Source organism: Tamandua tetradactyla, chromosome 10 (genome assembly GCF_023851605.1).
Source record: "Tamandua tetradactyla isolate mTamTet1 chromosome 10, mTamTet1.pri, whole genome shotgun sequence".
Taxonomy (NCBI): Eukaryota; Metazoa; Chordata; class Mammalia; order Pilosa; family Myrmecophagidae; genus Tamandua; species Tamandua tetradactyla.
In genome coordinates, this window is record NC_135336.1 from 102,966,498 (window position 1) to 102,984,230 (window position 17,733).

Consider the following 17,733-nt stretch of genomic DNA (forward strand, 5'->3'; position numbering starts at 1 on the left):
GTATTGTCTATGGCTGCCTTTGCAGTGTAATAGAAGAGCTGAGTAGTTGGAACAGAGACTATAAGGCCTGCAAAGCCTAAAATATTTACTATCAGGCCCTTTACAAAGGTTTCGTTTAATCACAGGTTCATTTAATCACAGGATCAGACTAGGTGAATTCCAGCTTTGAGGGTTTGCAGTGTCTATATTTGGAAGTGTTTATGTGGCCCAAGCACCAAATATTTTTGTCTTTCACCCCACTCTTTGCAAGTGGGCAGAGAGACCTGCCTACAACCACATCCTAAAGGAAAAGGGGCTGGATCAAGCAAAGCTGAAGAAGACAAAGGCTGGAGAGCAGGTTGCCATGGCGATTCCATCTCACATCTACCATGTTCCTTCCAGCTCCTTGTAACTCATGAGTCAACACACTGTTACACGCACGGGGCTGTGGGTGGCCAGTGACCTTTCCTCTTGACCGATGGTTTGGAGTCCGGTGATTTACCAGAGAGGCACAACACAGAGCAGCCTCAGAGCCTCTAGGAGGCGTAGGAAAGACCCCCTTCAAGGAGAGGCTGCTGTTGTGAGCCGAGGGTATGAAGGAGTCGACTCGTTGTGTTGCTCTAGAAATGGGGAGGGTCTGTTGAAAGTGGACCCTCTAGGGCCTAACTCAAGATATAACAGTTCTCTCAGCTCTCTACAGGATTAGCTTTTGGTGATAAGGCAAGGGGTCTGGTTGGGATTTTATGGCAACTGATGGCTGAAGCCTTTAAGATTTAGTATCCTCACTATTATTTTATGGAAGCTAAATACCTGAGTGGGGGGTTCTTTGAAAACTATACGTGGGAGCTTCTCCTAAGGCCTTTTCTATTGTGGTATTCAGGTGGAGTGGTCTAATCTACGCGTGGGGAGTCATGGCCACTCCAGCAAGTCCCAAGTTCCACAAACACCACTCCTTACCCCCTTTAGTCTCATTACCTTTGCCCTGGAGAAAAAAGTATACCTTTCATCTCCAGACCAACTTTTAAATAAATCTTTATAGATGCCTTATACTTTTTTTTTTTTTTTTTTTTTACATGGGCTGGCACAGGGAATTGAACCGGGGTCCTCTGGCATGGCAGGCGAGCATTCTTGCCTGCTGAGCCACAGTGGCCCGCCCTGCCTTATACTTTTTTATCCCATTCAGAGAATCTGATGGTGCTTGATTGGGTAGGGATTTTATTTCAGCGTAAAGATTCTGTCTGACACCTAAAATTAGATATTTAGGAGGCATGGGGAACAAAATCGCCTGTTAGCTTCAATTTTACAATTACTCTCATCTATCGGGTTTCATTTATGCTAACCTTGTGATTCAGACTTGAAATGTCATCAGTGATGGGAAAAGTAGAGAATATTCAAGTGCAAAACCGGCTTCAAAATGACCATTGTGGAAACTAATCATAAAACTACATCTGTGAGTATCTGTAAAGGTCAATAATCCGGTGCTGATGGGGGCGAAACGGCAGAGAATCAGAGTCTGTGGATGATGCACGCGCTCCATAGAGCTATTGTGTTAATGTGCCTCTTTCCCTGGTGTTGTCAATGACTTCTGGTGAGGTCTGAAGATGGGGGTTCCCGTCCAGCCCCACTTCTGCCTCTGCTCTCTCGGCAGAGCAGAGACCCAAAGAGAGAGAAGGATTTCTTGGGAAAGTGTAGCTTGTATTTATTCAGCCTCCTTCATATCCACAGCCCTTGAAGAAGCTCAGGAAAAAACATTGCCTTCAGCCTCGGTTTTCTAAGGTTCAGGAGTAACCCAGCAACACAGTCATAAATCCAGAAAGCACATTAGCATCGTGTTATGAGTTGAATCGTGTCCTCCCAAAAGATCTACTGAAGTCCTAACCCCCGGCGTTCAGAGTGTGACTTTATTTCAAAATAAGATCACTGTAGATGGAATTAGTTAAGATGAGGTCATACTGGATTGGGTGGGCCTGTGACCCAGTGTGACTGGTGTCCTACTAAGGAGGAGAAGAGGCACAGGAGGAGAAGGCATGAAAGATGGGGGCAGAAACCAGATATATCAACAAGCCACGGAATGCCAAGGATGGCCAGCAACTAGCAGAAGCTAGAAGAGGCAAGAAAAGAGTCTCTCCTAAGAATTCCAGAGACAACATGACCCTACTCAAACCTTAATTGTGCACCTCTTTACGGAACCATAGGAGAAAAAATTTTGGTGTTTAAGATGCCTAATTTGTGATACTTTGCTGCGGCAGTTCTAGGAACTAAGCCACCCTGTTATATTTGCAGACAGAAAGTCCTAGGTATTAGCTCTGTCAGTCCTCTTCCTTCCCCAAGGGAGTGGTGGGGACCCTCCCAGAAACTTACCCAAGAGGAGAGGTGGTCTCTGCTCACACAGGAGCTGAGAGCTGGGAGAGTTTGGAAGTAAGGCAAAAGTAGTCTTATTCTCTGCACCCCATGCCCCCACCCCACTACCCTGGGAGGAAACAAAGTGGGGTGACCTCCAGAAGGAAACAACTCAACTTTTGAGCTATCCTACCTTGTTTTCTCTGATTGACTCTGACTATGGACAGAACATTCTATTAAGGACAGAGTTTGTTCATTGGCAGAATGATTACAAAATATAACCCATAGGATTCTTTCACTTGCTGTAGCAGAAATCCAACTCAGGTTGGCTTTTGCCTCAAGAATATTGGCTTGAGTAATTTACAAGATCATGATGGGCCTTCAGGTATGGCTGGATCCGGCATTCTAGGATGCTTTCAGGACTGTCTCTTTCCATGTTTTGATTCTACTGCTATTTATGTAATAGCTTAGTTGTCTAGAAGGTTTTCCTCTGAAAGGCACAAAACTGGCCACTGGAGTTCTAGGATTCCAGGGGTCTTGGGACTTATGATTTCAGGAGCAGAGAAGCCCCCTCTTTCTTAGTATCTATACTTAGAAAGAGAACTCTGCCTGGAGCTCCTGGTGTCTCATGTCCAGCCCTGTTCTGTGGGTCAGAATTATTTCCCAGGTTGAGAAAGGCAGTTTCCTGAAGGGAAGAGAAGGGGGCAGAGATGCACTGTAGGCCCAACAGCAAGTTTTCAGTACCAGATATATGGAGACCAGCCTCTCAGATGGAATGTGTTAGGTGGGTGCCTGGTGAGAACTTGGCAATACTTACCCAGCAGAAGTTGGAGAAGGAATAAATTGGGTAGCAGAAAAAAAAAAAAGAACCTGGAAAAAATCCTCAAAACGCACAACCTCACTACTCTGAAATCCTGAAAATGCTGCGTCAATAATGACAATAAAAGGTTTTGTCAGTTCCTTTGCACTCAGCCTGGTTGATAGGCTGCTGTTGGCAAATGTAGAACTTTCTCAAGGCTGTGTCCTTCAGATTCATTTTGTAGTTGACATTTTAAAAATGTGCCACCCACAGGTTTCCTTTGAGAAATTTGAGTATCTGTGAACTTAATGTGCGGGTAAATAAAGAGAGAGCACTTGGGAGAAAATTACCTCCTCTGAAATACTTCTCACTCACAGCCTATTTCTGAGGAGATGAACAAGAAGGGAGGAAAAGGGTAGAATTCCTCTTTGATGTCTGAAGCTTTCACAACTCAGAACAAGATGTAAGTTATTTCTAACCCCCTGGACCTGCTGTGCCAGTCTTGGCCTCCATTGTCAAACTGAGAAGCAACTCTTTGGGGTTCATGAATGAACTTAGATGGGACAATACTTACATTCTTTCCTTTAACTTCCAATTGAAATTTAGCATTTTCTTCAATTGTTGAACAGTGGTAATAGATTACAGCAGCATTTGCAGTGCCTGTGATTTTTTTCACTGATTGCAATTGCAGATGGCTCAGACCATGTGAAGTAAGTAGGTTGAGTCACATGCCCCGACAAAAGAAGCTGCTCTTAATCGTCATCCTCATCCCTGTGGCTGTGAACCCATTGTAAATAAGACCCTTTGAAGATGTGTGGTCAGTGAAAGGGTGGACATATTTGACCTTTATCAGGTGTGGCCTTATGGGGTCAGGTGGGCATTAATTTGTATTACTGGGGGCCTGATAAATAGAATCTGGAAGACAGAAGATTCTAGTTGGCAGAGAAGATGCCAGGCATCAAAGGCCTCCCCATGTGACAGGAGTGCAAGCCAAGGAACCCCAGTGTTTTCGTTTGCAAGCTGCTGGAATGTGATACACCTGAAATGGAATGGCTTTTAAAGGGGGAATTTATTAAGTTGCAAGTCTACAGTTCTAAGGTCATGAAAATGCTCAAATTAAGGCATCCAGGGACGATACCCTGGTTCAAGAAGGCTGATGATGTTCAGGGTTTTTCTCTCGGCTGGAAAGGCACATGGCAATGTCTATTAGCTTTCTCTCCAGGTATTTTCAATGGCTTCTCCAGGGCTCTGTCTGTTCTGGCGGCTGTATTGGCTCTGATACTTTTTCCAACATGGTTCCCTCTTAAAGGGCTCCATTAAGCAACCCCAGCTTGAATGGGTGGAGACACATCTCCATAGAAACCATCTAATCAAAACTTACCACCCACAATTGGTCACATCTCCATGGAAACAATAAAAAAGATCTCAACTAGCAATATTGAGTGAGAATTAAAGGACATGGCTTTCCTGGGGTACATAATAGCTTCAAACCGGCACACGCAAGAATTGCAGCAAGCCAGCACCAGAATGTTAGAGACTCGGGGAGAAGGCATAGTCTTGGCCCTCCCTCCATCATCCTTTCTCTCTTCTGTCCCAGCCCCTAGGACTCCCTTTGCTGTCTAGGAGACCATTCTCTCCACTGAAGCTCTCTTCTCTGAGTACCACATTAGTGAGGTTCATTTGCATGTCTTAGAAATGATAAACAACAAGTCCTTTCCCCAAAGACCCTTCAATAAAATCTCCATGGCCCTGAAAACAAAACCTCACCACCTTCCAGGTGGAAGCAGTCAGTAAAACGATAACCTGGCCCCCAGCTCTCAGTAACCATTTGCTTTGACCCTCATCTTTGATTTCCATTCAAGGGGCTGGGAAGGGGTGGTGATGGGGAACAGGTGAGAGCGCAATTGTTCCCAGCTCAGAAGGAAAATCATGGCCCTCCAAACAGGCGGCCTTGGTCAGAATGTCTTTCCTACGTGACTCACCCAGACACAGCTACAGCTAGACCCTGGGATGGCCAGGCGGGGAGATTGGCTCTTTGTAAGGGCAGCCAGCACCACTGATGTGGAAATCCAAGCTTGGGCTGGGGGGAGGTGGGGAGCATGTCAGAAGGCTTGGCAGAGGCGAGCTTCAAAAAGGGCCTTAGCTGCTGACTGCAGGCGGGATGTAGTCTAATATGAAGCTACTTTATGACGCTGGCTAAACCGCGAAAGGGGCGCTGGAAAGAGGCAGTCTTCAATCCTCCCATAGGGGAGCAGGGGTCGGTGGAGATTAATCTTACTGAGACAGGGTGGGCCACCGTGGCTCAGCAGGTGGAGTTCTAACTTGCCATGCCAGAGACCCGGGTTCGATACCCAGTACCTGTCCATGCAGAGAAAAAAGGTTAATCAGGCGCCAGCTTCTTGCAGTACAGTACTCCCACCCAGGCAGGAAGACCAGAGCTACTTTGGGGTGTCTGCGACCCAGAACAAGGAGCTCAGCTCTGTGCTTTTAGTGTCCCTGATCAGGCTGCACAACGCATAAGACACGGTTTGGACTCTCAAAACCATGACCAGGACAAGCAGGCAGAGCCCCGTCACACAGGAAGGACTGCGAGGTAAGGACGCTTGCACTGTGGGCAGTGGGGCAGCCTGAGTCCCGCCGGGAAGGGTGTACCCATGGGGAGGGAAAAACATGAGGACATGTTCCACTACGTGCCTCAGTGTCTGCCCTGTAGAACCCTCAGGGACAAGTTTCTTCAGACCCAAGCCCTGGTAAAACCTTTGCTTCTTCCGAGGAAGTGGTATGTTTCATCCTTGATCTTGTGTCCTTTCCATTTGGCTCAGAAAGGTCAGGGTTACATTTGTGACTCAACTTCATGGATTCCTAAAGCCCCCTTCTAGTGTTTTCCTCGTCCCATCTTTCTACTTTAGCTCTCTTTGCCCTGGCCCAGATCCCTTAGCCATTCATGTTTCTAGCCCATGGTAGGCATTCCTGCATGTTACCTCAAAGGCTTCGGGGAATGAGGCAGAGGATGAGATGGTGCTGTCCACCAGACCTGCCTAGCAGGGGAGTCTGGGTGTCTTCAGGCACGAGACTCTTGGTGTCCCCAAAGGAAATCCGTTCCCCTGCAAATCCCTCCCATGGGGCTGGGGTCAGGCCCCTAAGACACTCAGTTATGCAAACAGCCCCCCATCCCACAGGGGGCTTGAGAGCTAGAGATCTTGGTACATGGGATGCTGGCTTTTGGGCCTTGAAATTGAACTAGATCTACATCCATCAAGGTGAGTAAATCTTCAATGCAGATTCTGGGCAAGAAAATGAAGCTGCAGAAGGATAGGCACAGGCTATTATTACTCATAAAAATTAATTCAAAACAGTCGTGGGGCATTTGGGAGCTCCCGCTCTCTGGGAGCACCCCTGGGAGACCACCGTGGTGTGCTCTTTAGGGTGGGTCCCTCCTGGAGGAGCCTGATGGTGCTCCAGGGCCCCTGAAGGTAACGCGTCCCCTCTGAGACCCCTCTGCAGGGAAACCACCACTTTCTTCAGGAGACATGGGGAGGACACAAACATTAACTTGTAAGCATTTCTCATTCCCTTGCTCCCTCTTGTATTCGCTTCCTGACCAAGTACCACAATTTGGGTGGCTTAAAAGCAATGTATTCTTTCTCAGCTCTGGAGGCCAGAGTTGGCCATGGAGGTGGGGCAGGGCTGGCGCTCTCTGCAGGCTCCAGGGACAGTCCTTCCTGGCCTCTCCCAGCCTCCTGAGGTTGCCCACTGTCCTTGGAGCTCCTTGGCTTGGGGCAGCAGCTTCCAGCCTCCAGCCTCGGTCACCACAGGCTGTCTTCCCTTTGGTCTCCTCTTTCTCTATCTCCCCACCTCCTTTTTTTAAAAAAAAACTTTTTTTTTATTATATAGTATAACGTATATACAAAGCAAAGAAATAAAAAAGCATTAGTTTTCAAAACATCTTCAACAAGTGGTTACAGGACAGATCCCAGGGTTTGTCATGGGCTACCATATGATCCTCTCATATTTTTTCCTTCTAGCTACTCCAGAATATAGGAGACCAGAGGGCTTAAATACTTTATCATCACAATTGACTTTTTTTCCTTCTTTTTTTTTTTTTGTGAAAAATAACATATATACAAAAAAGCCATAAGTTTCAAAGCACAGCAGCACCACAATTAGTTGTAGAACATATTTCAGATTTTGACATGGGTTACAACTTCACAATTTTAGGTTTGTACTTCTAAATGCTCTAAAATACTGGAGACTAAAAGATAACAATTTAATGACTCAGCATTCACATTCATTTGTTAATTCCTATCTTCTACGTATAATTCCACCATCACCTTTGATTTTTCCATTCCTCTCATTGGGGTTGTTTGGGCTATGGCAATTCTAAATTTTTTATATTGGAAGGGTCTGTCACTAATATGGGGTAGGGAGATGGAACTATCTGATGTTCTGGAGAGGCTGGGCTAGGTTTTAGGACTTATCTGGACCAGGGACCCATCTGGAGGTTGTAGGTTTCTGGCAAGTTACTCTAGTGCCTGGAATCTTTGTGGAATCTTATATATTGACCTATGTGTTCTTTAGGATTGACTGGAATGGTCCTTATTGGGATTTGGCAGGTTATGATAGGTAGCAAGGTCTAACTGAAGCTTGTGTAAGAACAACCTCCAGCGTAGCCTTCTGACTATTTGAACTATCTCTGCTGCTGATACTTTAATAATTACACTTTTTCCCTCCATTGGTCAGGATGGAATTGTTGATCCTAAGGTGCCAGGTCTGGATTCATCCCTGGGAGTCCTCTCCCACATCACCAGGGAGACTTTCACCCCTGGATGTCATGTCCCACATAGGGGGAAGGGCTATGATTTCACTTGAAGACTTGGGCTTGCAGAGACTGAGGCCACATCTGAGCAACAACGGAGGTTCTCCAGAAATAATTCTTAGGCATGCCTGTAGGTAGTCTAAGCTTCTCCGCTACCTACATAAGCTTCACAAGAGTAAGCCTCTTGATTGAGGGCATGCTCTATAGATTTGGATATCCCTACAGTTTGACACAGTATCGGGAGATTCCCTGATGGTAAGATTTAATAGTTCCATATTCTTTCTACCCTCCCCAAAAGTATTGGGGAGTTTGCCAATACTTTTGATTATCTGCTTAATATATTCTATGATGTTTCCAGGCATTACAATAATCTATGCAGGATTAAAAGACCTCTTTCTTATTCTGTGCTTCCTGTGTTTCAGTTGTCCAAATGAGCTTTACAGATAGGTTGAATTAAATTATGCATTACAAAAAATTTCAGTTCCAGATCAAATAAATCTTTCTTCCATTCGTCTCAAAGAGTATGTGTTGTTCAAAAATATACACACTGTCCTCCTTACCCCTATGTTCTGAATTACTTTACCCCAATCTGTTTGGCTCCATTCTTATCTCTGAATATCAGGTAACATAAATAAAACAGCCTCTCAAAATCCAGAAATAATAATCACCACTTCAGACTTAATGTGTCTGCTCTAAAAGCTTACAATCTAGGCCCCTGTTTTCTTATGAACATTTTCCAAAGGTGACCATCCTGCTGTTGTTTTTTTGTTTCTGGCTTATTTTGTCTCACCAAATGTCCCACATGTTCATTCACATCGTTGCATGCCTCACAATATTGTTCCTTTTTGTAGCAGCCCAACCTTCATTCGTGAGTACATGCCATCGTTGGCCAATCTGCTTCTCCATCAGTGCATCCTTCAGCCACCTGCATTTATTGGGCATCAAAGTCCATAGTCCACCAACATTCTCACTTTTAGAAAACTTCATTGTACCCAAGAGAAAGAAAACCAATAAATACACCCTTGCCAAATAGGAAATCTAAACCTCCTCTTAACTCTTGTCCCTCACCCTATCATTTACCTCAGCTGTTGCTGCAGTAGTGCTGATGGTTTCCTTTTGAACATAACTCATAGCCTGCAATAGCAGTTTTCTCCCTGTACCCTGGACTAACCACTCTTTATATAAGAGTTAAATCTTTGAAGTAATTCTTACCAGAACTCATTCATATTTCTAGTGTGAAACAGTGGAACATGTAGGTCTATACAACCCCTTTCAATCTTGTTCATCTTCAAATGGTGATATTACTTCTAGACCCACTAGAGAATCACCTTTGCTCCTTTCTATTCCCTTACATTGGAATTCAACCTCATTAGCCAACAATTCACCCATCTCTAGCTTCTATGTATTTCTAAGTGCCCTATATTCTATATTACAAGCCTCTGATTATACCTTTATGCTGGTCATAAAAGTGGAATCATACAGTATTTGTCCTTTTGTGTCTGGTTAATTTTGCTCAGCATTATGTTCTCAAGACTCATTCATCTTGTCATGTGCTTCAGGATGTCATTTTGTCTTACTGCTGCATAATATTCCATTGTATGTATATACCACATTTTGTTCATCCACTCTTCTGTTGATGGGCATTTGGTTTGTTTCCATCTTTTTTGGCAATTGTGAATAATATTGCTATGAACATCAGTGTGCAAATATCTGTTTGTGTCCTTGCTTTCAGCTCTTCTGAGTATATACCAAGAAGTTATATGGGTTATAGGGCAACTTGATATTTAGTTTCCTAAGGAACTGCCAAGCAGTCTTTCATAGTGGCTGCACCATTATACTTTCCCACCATCAGTGCCTACATGTCCCAGTTTCTCCACATCTTCTCCAACATTTATAGTTTCCTATTTGTTTAATAGCAGATGTATTAGTTAGGGTTCTCTAGAGAAACAGAACCAACAGGAAACACTTGCAAATATAAAATTTATGAAAGTGTCTCACGTGACCGTAGGAACGCAGAGTCCAAAATCCACAGGGCAGGCTGCGAAGCCGATGACTCCAATGGATGGCCTGGACGAACTCCACAGGAGAGGCTCACCAGCCAAAGCAGGAATGCAACCTGTCTCCTCTGAGTCCTCCTTAAAAGGCCTCCCATGATTGGATTTAGCATCACTAATTGCAGAAGACACTCCCCTTTGGCTGATTACAAATGGAATCAGCTGTGGATGTAGCTGACGTGATCATGACCTAATCCTATGAAATGTCCTCATTGCAACAGACAGGCCAGCGCTTGCCCAATCAGATGAACAGGTACCACAACTTGGCCAAGTTGACACCTGTCCCTAACCATGACAGTCCACCCCTTGTCAACTTGGCACATATATATATATATATATATATATATATATATATATATATATATCACCTTAGACCATACTTAATTTCCAAATGAAAACAAATAAACGCACATTTTTTTTTTTCCTGACAATACTCAACTGTCCTGCATATAACTGGAAACACATTAAATCTCTCCAGAATAGTGTGCAAATCCTTGGGCAACATTCATTCTTAAACTTGATATCTTACAACTTAAATAGTATAACACAAACAAAACAGCATTACAGTCCTCGTTTCTGTAACTGATCACGTGGTCGAAGTTCATATTTATCACTACCTTCTTCCACTACCCATTCCATGTTCCCTTTCCCCTCAGCAAGCACTTCAGCTGGCCGTGGTTCTTTGCCTGGTGGGGTGACCCAAACCTTCATTCCTGAAGTCTCAGAGCCATTAGTGGTCCTGCCTGGATTGTGTTGTTGCAGTTTTCCATTGATTTTGATCACAGGGCATGGTAGTACTAATAGACGCCCCAGGGGATCTCCTATATTCCAAGAAAACTCTTCTTTACCTCCATTATGTAGTTGCAGTCCTGCTTCCTTCTGATAGTCAGGGTCAATTACCCCAGACAATAATGTAATTCCCTTCTTGGTGTGTTGATCCAGAGGCATAAGTAGCCCAAAGTGGCCAGGTGGCAATCTTAACTTCCAGTTCAGTGGTATCACTGTTGTTTCTCCTGGAGAAAGCACACCCTGTTTTGGAACTAAAACCTGTAGACCAGCAGAACTCAGGGTAGCAGGGACAGGAAGCAAAAATTTTCCTAGTGGGTCACTAGGAGTAATAGTGAGTGGCACCACACCCATTTCCACCCCTTGGTTCCTGGACCCATGGATCCTGGCTATGGGAGAAACAGCACCATACAGTGGACGCTGATTCAGAGCATACACAGCTTCCTGGAGAACATTACCCCAGCCTTTCAAGTTTTTGCCACCTAGTTGGCACCGTAATTGAGTTTTCAAAAGGCCATTCCACCGTTCTATCAATCCAGCAGCTTCTGGATGATGGGGAACATGGTAAGACCAGAGAATTCCATGAGCATGTGCCCATTCTCGCACTTCATTTGCTGTGAAGTGTGTTCCTTGATCCGAAGCAATGCTATGTGGAATACCATGACGATGGTAAGGCATTCTGTAAGCCCATGGATAGTAGTTTTGGCAGAAGCATTGCATGCAGGGAAAGCAAACCCATATCCAGAGTATGTGTCTATTCCACTTAGAACAAATTGCTGCCCCTTCCATGAAGGGAGTGGTCCAATGTAATCAACCTGCCACCATGTAGCTGGCTGGTCACCTCGGGGAATGGTGCCATATCGGGGGCTGAGTGTGGGTCTCTGCTGCTGGCAGATTGGGCACTCAGCAGTGGCTGTAGCCAGGTCAGCCTTGGTGAGTGGAAGTCCATGTTGCTGAGCCCATGCATAACCTCCATCCCTACCACCATGACCACTTTGTTCATGAGCCCATTGGGCAATAACAGGAGTTGCTGGGGAAAGAGGCTGACTGGTATCCATAGAACGGGTCATCTTATCCACTTGATTATTAAAATCTTCCTCTGCTGAAGTCACCCTCTGGTGTGCATTCACATGGGACACAAATATCTTCATGTTTTTAGCCCACTCAGAAAGGTCTATCCACATACTTCTTCCCCAGACCTCTTTGTCACCAATTTTCCAATTATGGTCTTTCCAAGTCCCTGACCATCCAGCTAAACCATTAGCAACAGCCCATGAGTCAGTATACAAATGCACCTCTGGCCAGTTTTCCTTCCAAGCAAAATGAACAACCAGGTGCACTGCTCGAAGTTCTGCCCACTGGGAGGATTTCCCCTCACCACTGTCCTTCAAGGACACCCCAGAAAGGGGTTGTAATGCTGCAGCTGTCCACTTTCGGGTGGTACCTGCATATCGTGCTGAACCATCTATAAACCAGTCCCGAGTTTTCTCTTCCTCAGTCAATTCACTGTAAGGAACTCCCCAAGAGGCCATAGCTCTGGTCTGGGAAAGAGAAGGTAATGTGGCAGCAGGAGTGGAAACCATGGGCATGTGTGCCACTTCTTCATGTAACTTACTTGTGCCTTCAGGACCTGCTCTGGCTCTATCTCGTATATACCATTTCCACTTTACAATAGAGTGCTGCTGTGCACGCCCAACTTTATGGCTTGGTGGGTCAGACAACACCCAACTCATGATAGGCAACTCAGGTCTCATGGTAACTTGGTGGCCCATGGTTAAGCGTTCAGTCTCTACTAAGGCCCAGTAGCAGGCCAAAAGCTGTTTCTCAAAAGGAGAGTAGTTATCTGCAGCAGATGGTAAGGCTTTGCTCCAAAATCCTAAGGGTCTGCGTTGTGATTCTCCTATAGGGGCCTGCCAAAGGCTCCAGACAGCATCTCTATTTGCCACTGACACTTCCAGCACCATTGGATCTGCTGGATCATATGGCCCAAGTGGCAGAGCAGCTTGCACAGCAGCCTGGACCTGTCACAGAGCCTCCTCTTGTTCAGGTCCCCACTCAAAATTAGCAGCTTTTCTGGTCACTCGATAAATGGGCCGGAGTAGCACACCCAAATGAGGAATATGTTGTCGCCAAAATCCAAAAAGACCAACTAGGCGTTGTGCCTCTTTTTTGGATGTGGGAGGGGCCAGATGCAGCAATTTATCCTTCACCTTAGAAGGGATATCTCGACATGCCCCACACCACTGGACACCTAAAAATTTTACTGAGGTGGAAGGCCCCTGTATTTTTGTTGGATTTATCTCCCATCCTCTGACACGCAAATGCCTTACCAGTAAATCTAGAGTAGTTGCTACTTCTTGCTCACTAGGTCCAATCAACATGATATCATCAATATAATGGACCAGTGTGATGTCTTGTGGGAGGGAGAAACGATCAAGGTCTCTGCGAACAAGATTATGACATAGGGCTGGAGAGTTGATATACCCCTGAGGTAAGACAGTGAAAGTATATTGCTGACCTTGCCAGCTGAAAGCAAACTGTTTTTGGTGGTCCTTACTAATAGCTATTGAGAAAAAAGCATTTGCCAGATCAATAGCTGCATACCAGGTACCAGGGGATGTATTGATTTGCTCAAGCAATGGTACTACATCTGGAACAGCAGCTGCAATTGGAGTTACCACCTGGTTGAGTTTACGATAATCCACTGTCATTCTCCAAGACCCATCTGTTTTCTGCACAGGCCAAATAGGAGAGTTGAATGGGGATGTGGTGGGAATCACCACCCCTGCATCTTTCAAGTCCTTAAGAGTGGCAGTAATCTCTGCAATCCCTCCAGGAATACGGTATTGCTTTTGATTTACTATTTTGCTTGGTAGGGGCAGTTCTAGTGGCTTCCACTTGGCCTTTCCCACCATAATAGCCCTCACTGCACGAGTTAGAGAACCAACGTGGGGATTCTGCCAGTTGCTCAGTATGTCTATGCCAATTATACATTCCGGAACTGGGGAAATAACTACAGGATGGGTCCGGGGGCCCACTGGACCCACTGTGAGATGGACCTGAGCTAAAACTCCATTGATCACCTGGCCTCCATAAGCCCCCACTCTGACTGGTGGTCCAGAGTGACGTTTTGGGTCCCCTGGAATTAATGTCACTTCTGAACCAGTGTCTAATAATCCCCGAAATATCTGATCATTTCCTTTTCCCCAATGCACAGTTACCCTGGTAAAAGGCCGTCGGTCTCCTTGGGGAAGACTTAGAGGAAGGTTAACAGTATAAATTTGTGGCAGTGTAACAGGTTTCTTCCCCATAGGGACCTGGCCTCCCCTTCATTCAAGGGGCTCAGGGTCTGTAAACTGTTTCAAGTCTGGAAATTGGTTAAGGGGCCGTGACTCTGTGTTTTTGTAATTCAGGTTAGACTTCTGTTCCCTTGACCTAGAACTCTTTTGTTTATACAGCTCCAACAAGAATTTAGTAGGCTGCCCTTCTATTGTATTTCTAGGCACCCCATGATTGGATTTAGCATCACTAATTGCAGAAGACACTCCCCTTTGGCTGATTACAAATGGAATCAGCTGTGGATGTAGCTGACGTGATCATGACCTAATCCTATGAAATGTCCTCATTGCAACAGACAGGCCAGCGCTTGCCCAATCAGATGAACAGGTACCACAACTTGGCCAAGTTGACACCTGTCCCTAACCATGACAGCAGCCATTCTTACAGGTGTGAGATGATATCTCATTGTAGTCTTGATCTGCATTTCCCTTATACCCAGTGAAAATGAGCATCTCTTCATGTGCTTTTGAGACATCTATATTTGCTCTTCAGAAAAATGCCTATTCCTATCTTTAGCCCATTTTATAATTGGGTTGTTTATTCTTTTGTTGTTGAATTGTATGATTTCTTTGTATATACAGAAAATCAAACCTTTGTCTGATATGTGATTTCCAAATATTTTCTCCCATTGAGTTGGCTGCCTTTTCACTTTTTGACAAAGTCTTTTGAGGTGCAGAAGCATTTGATTTTGAGATGTTCTTATTTATCTATTTTTTTCTTTTGTTGCTTGTGCTTTGGGTGTAAAGTTTAGGAAGCTATCCCCTATAAATAGGTCTTGAAGATGTTGCCCTCAGTTTTCTTCTAGAAACTTTATGGTGCTAGTTCTTATATTTAGGTGTTTGATCCACTTTGAGTTGATTTTTGTGTAGGGTGTAAGTTAGGGGTCCTCTTTCATTCTCTTGGCTAATGATATCCAGTTCTTCCATGCCCAATTATTGAAAAGACTATTTTGTCCCAGTTCAGAGGATTTGGGGCCTTATCAAAAATCAGTTGACCATAGATTTGGTGGTCTATTTCTGCACTCTCAATTCAATTCCATTTGTCAATGCTTCTGTCTTTGTGCCAGTACCATGCTGTTTTGTTTTTCATGGGCAGGCACAGGAATCAAACCCAGTCTCCGGCATGGCAAGCAAGAACTCTGCCTGCTGAGCCACTGTGGCCTGCCTGGTACAATGCTGTTTTGACCACTGTGGCTTTATAATAGGTTTTAAAGTAAGGGAGTGTTAATCCTCCCACTTTGTTCTTTTTAGGATGCTTTTAGCTCTTCAGGGTCTCTTTCCCTTTCCGATGAATTTTTGGTAGTCAGCTTTTCCAAATCTTCAGAGTAGGTTGCTGGAATTTTGATTGGTAGTGTGTTGAATCTGTAGATCAATAAGGGGGGAATCGACATCTTAACTGTATTTAGCCTTCCTATGCATGTGCAAGGAATGTCTTTCCACCTATTTACATCTCCTTTGATCTATTTTAGCAATGCTGTGTAGTTTTGTGTATACAAGTCTTTTACGTCCCTAGTTAAGTTCATTCCTAAGTATCTGATTCTTTTAATTGTTATTTTGAGCGGATTTTTTTCCTTAACTGACTCCTCAGCTAGGCCATTGCTTGTGTATAGAAATGTTAATGATTTTTACTCATTAATTTTAATTCCCACTACCTTGCTGAATTTGTTTATTAGCTCAAGTAACTTTGCTGTAGATTTTTCAGGATCTTCCAAGTATAGTATCATATCATTTGCAAATACTGAGAATTTTACTTCTTCCTTTCTAATTTGGATGCCTTTTATTTCTTTGTCCTACCTGATTGCTCTAGCTAAAACTTCTAGCACAATGTTGAATAACAGCGGTGGCAGTGGGCATCCTTGTCTTGTACCTGATCTTACAGGGAAAGCTTTCATTCTCCCTCCATTGAGTACGATGCTGGCTATCGGTTCTTCATATATTCCCTTTATCATATTGAGGTAGTTACTTTTGATTCCTATCTTTTGGAGTATTTTTATCCAAAAAGGACACTGAATTTTGTCAAATGCTTTTTCAACATCATTCGGGATGATCATGTGATTTTTCCCTTTTGATTTGCTAATGTACTGTATTACATTAGTTGATTTTCTTGTGTTGAACCATCTTTGCATTCCTGGTATGAATGCAAGGATATGGTCATGATATATAATTCTTTTAATGTGCTGTTGGATTCGATTTGCTAATATTTTATTGAGAATTTTTGCATCTATGTTCATTAGGGAGATTGGCCTGTGTTTTTCTTTCTTATAGAATCTTTACCCAGTTTTGGTATTAAAATGATATTAGCTTCATAAAATGAGTTAGGTAGAGTTCCTTTTTCCTCATTTTTTTGGGAAAAGTTTGAGTAGGATTAGGTTAGTTCTTTATGGAATGTTTGATAAAATTCCCCTGTGAAGCCATCTGGCCCTGGGCTTTTCTTTGTAGGAAGATTTTTGATGACTGATTGAATCTCTTCACTTGTGATTGGTTTGTTGAGATCTTCTATTTCTTCCTGAGTCATTTTAGCTTGTTTGTATGTCCCCAGGAATTTGTCCATTTCATCTAAGTTGTCTAGTTTGGTGTATAGTTGTTCATAGTATCCTCTTTTGATTTCTTTTATTTCTTCAGGGTCTGTGTTAATGTACCCCTTCTCATTTCTGATTTTGTTTATTTGCATCCTCTCTCTCTCTCTCTTTTTCTTTGTCAGTCTTGCTAGTGGCCCATAAATTTTACTGATTTTCTCAAACAACTAGCTTTTAGTTTCATTGATTCTTTCTGTTGTTCTTTTATTCTCCCATTCATTTACCTTTGCTTTAATCTTTGTTATTTCTCTTCTCCTGTTTGCTTTGGGGCTAGTTTGATGTTTTTTTTCTCAAGTTCCTCCAGGTTTGCTGTTAAGTCCTCAATTTTTCTCCTTCTTTTTTTTTTTTTTTTTTTAATATAGGCATTTAGGGCAATATATTTCCTTCTCAGCACAGCCCTTGCCACATCCCATAAATTCTGATGAGTCGTATTCTCATTTTCATTCATCTCCAGATAGCTACTGATTTCTCTAGCAATTTCTTCTTTGACCCACTAGTTGTTTAAGAGTGTGTTATTTAATCTTCATATAATTGTGAATGTGCTTGTTCTTTGATGGTTATTGAGATCCAGCTTCATCCCATTGTGATCAAAGAAAGTACTTTGAATAATTTCAATATTTTTAAATTTATAAAGACTGTTTTATGCCCCAGCATATGATCTATCCTGGAGAATGTTCCATTGAGCATTAGAGAAGATTGTATAAACTTGTGCTTTGGGATGCAGTGACCTATATATGTCTGTTAGGTCTAATCATTTATCAAGTTATTTAACTTCTCTATTTCCTTGTTGATCTTTTGTCTGGTTGTTCTATCTATAGAGGTGAGTGGTGTATTGATGTCTCCTAATACTATTGTTGAAACATCTATCACTCCCTTCAGTTTTGCCAATGCCTGTCTCATGTACTTTGGAGCTCCTTGATTGGAAGCATAAACATTTATGATTGTCATATCTCTTGGTGAATTGACCCTTTAATTAATATATAGTGTCCTTCTTTTTCTCTTATGATGTCTTTACACTTAAAGTCTATTTCATCCAATAGTTGTA

General features: G+C 43.4%; 1 long non-coding RNA gene across 1 annotated transcript in view; it reads left to right on the forward strand.

Moving 5' to 3' along the window:
* The first annotated feature begins 364 nt into the window (after positions 1-364).
* LOC143648725 (uncharacterized) overlaps positions 365-17,733 on the forward strand; it is a 48,310-nt gene continuing 30,941 nt past the window's right edge. The window contains exons 1-2 of the long non-coding RNA XR_013158747.1: positions 365-570; positions 5,623-5,711. This is a non-coding gene — a long non-coding RNA (uncharacterized LOC143648725). The remainder of the gene's footprint in view (positions 571-5,622; positions 5,712-17,733) is intronic.